Genomic DNA, 2580 nt, shown 5'->3' with positions numbered 1-2580 from the left:
CCCCCCCTTTAACCCTTGCTATTCGACACAGCCCGCTGCATCCTTTGGGCCACATTCGGGTGGCTCTTGCAGCATGTTGATGCTTGGCCAAAAATATTCCAATTAAATTGCCAACAAATAAAAAAAATATATGTATAAAACACTTTAAAATGCCCCCTGGATATTTTGTTGCAACTCGCTTGCGTTGTTGTTGCAGCTGTTGTTGTTGTCTTTTCTGTTAAGTCTGCTGTTGCAGGCGACACGACCAACGAAAATAAAAACACAGCGAATATTTTAATGCAAGCACTCTTTGATACCCATTAACCATGCAGAACGAACAGATCAGGGTACAATAAAATTGTACAAATGTACCAAATAATACAAACAGATGGTACATAAAATTTGTTTACAGTCTTTTCCAGAGTCTGTCCTTCTCCAGAAGCTCTCTATTCTTTGGAACACCAAACTAAATTGGTTGTTATATTAATGATGCCACACAAACTGCATTGATCGAGATATATCGCTAATTTGTTTGACATGTACATCGAAAATTCAAATACTTTAGATAAATTTGACAGCAAACTTTCTCTGCCCAACAAGGTTCTACTGTACAAAATACTTCTTGCCCCAGTTTGGCGCTATGCATGCTATTGAAGAAAAATTAATGTCTTCCAAACCAAGGTACTGGGGCGCCCTCGCACATCCGTAACCGGGCCCTGGCAAGAGACTTTTAGGTTCCCTTGCAGGGCGCTCTACGACAGCAGTCCACCAGCTACGTGGCGCGCCTCTCTGCTCAGCCCAAAACAGTGGCAAGAAGGCATTGCAGAAGAAAGCGAAGTTAAAAACGAGCAATAAAAACAACGTATTCCGCTTATTGCACAGCTGTATTAAGATGCTAAAGCAATGTTTCAACACATTAGCTAATAGGTAAAAAATGTAGAGTATCGCCTGAGAGATACATTTACAGTAGCATAAGCATTATCCACCTTTATTTTTATATTTCAGAAAAACGTAAATTAAAACTTGCTTAAAAATATAAACGTAAAATAATTTTTACTTTATTGAAAATTGGTAAGAAAATAAATAAAAATCGAAGGGGTATTATGGTAAGTCTATGCTTATCTTCGAGCAAAATTTGAAATATATCATTTGACAGATCAGCATCATTTTAATTTTTCAAAATTCTGCAACAATATCGAGGGCACAAAAACCTGCCATGTGTATGTGGGTTTTATGATATGTACATTTAACGAACAACGAATGTAAGCACAGGATATTAGCTAGTGGCGCACTCTCGAATTACACATGCTAACTTGTTTTAGTTGCTGTTTTTTGTGTTTCGCAAAGTTTAGCTTTCCCAAAGCCAAAGTTTTATGCACAAATTTCATTACATATTTAAATTGTGTCGATGTAAGAGTACACACTCATGCACACACATGTACACATATGCACACACATGCCCACATATACAATTATCCCTGCAGGCATAATTAATTTAAAATTAAATACACTTGGAATATATACACCACATCTAAAATGAAGTTTCAGTTTTTTGTTTTCGACCGTATTGTTTTTGGCGTTTCTAATTTTGCCATCAACATTAAAACAAATATATTTGTAACCGTTTTTTATGCCCGGAACCCGGAACCGGTAAAAACGGTATAATGTATTTGTGCAAATGTATGTAACAGGCTGACCCCATAAAGTATATATATTCTTGATCAGCAGCAATAGCCGAGTCGATCCATGTCCGTTCTCTATCCGACCGTCCGTCCGTCTGTCCGTCCGTATGTATGAACGCAAGAATCTCAGAACCTATAAGAGTTTGAATTCTTAAACGTATGTTTTCCTAGCGCAGTACGAGTTTGTTTCAGGTATTCGACATTCGACATCCGATATTCGTTAAAAATCAATATAGATATTCTGTTTTTGGCAAAGCTCATGTTTTAAGAGCTAGTGTCACCAAAATTGACATGTAGCTTCTGAAAAACTTTATTCATAATATATAAAATATTTTTATACACTGAACCCATTGAAAATGGGTAAAGAGGGTATAATGTATTTGTGCAAAAGTATGTAACAAGCAGAAGGAAGCATCTCCAACTTCATAAAGTATATATATTCTTGATCAGCATCAACAGCCGAGTCGATCTAGCCATGTCCGTCTGTCTGTGCGTCCGTCCGTATATATGAACGCAAGGATCTCAGAACCTATAAGAGCAAGAGACTTGGAATTTTAGCTGTAGGTCCTCCTTGTGCCCGCGGAGATCGAGTTTATTTCCTATATTCGATAACTTGCCCCGTTTTAAAGTAATCAATAAAATTCGATATCGAAATCCTGTTTTTTGAGAAAATTACATCAAGATTTGGTAAAAAACACAAAAGAAAATGTGTTTCGGCTGTCCACGTGTTTGCGGCAGCCAGCGCAAGTTGCCAGAATATCTGTATACATACATGTACACACACATTCTTCTTTGAATTCTAGTGTGGTCTGCTGAGAGTTCAAGACCTACCTAAGGAAATTTGTTTATTTTTTTGGCTGGTGTGGCTGTTATGTAGAGGCGGCGGCAAGTAGTGCGGTAAGTTGTGAGTTCAAACCCT

The sequence above is a fragment of the Drosophila montana genome, unplaced genomic scaffold, assembly GCF_035044405.1.
Source record: "Drosophila montana isolate Dmon_TW-CO22-7 unplaced genomic scaffold, ASM3504440v1 contig_203_1, whole genome shotgun sequence".
NCBI classification, from domain to species: domain Eukaryota; kingdom Metazoa; phylum Arthropoda; class Insecta; order Diptera; family Drosophilidae; genus Drosophila; species Drosophila montana.
This window is presented reverse-complemented; position numbering follows the sequence as displayed.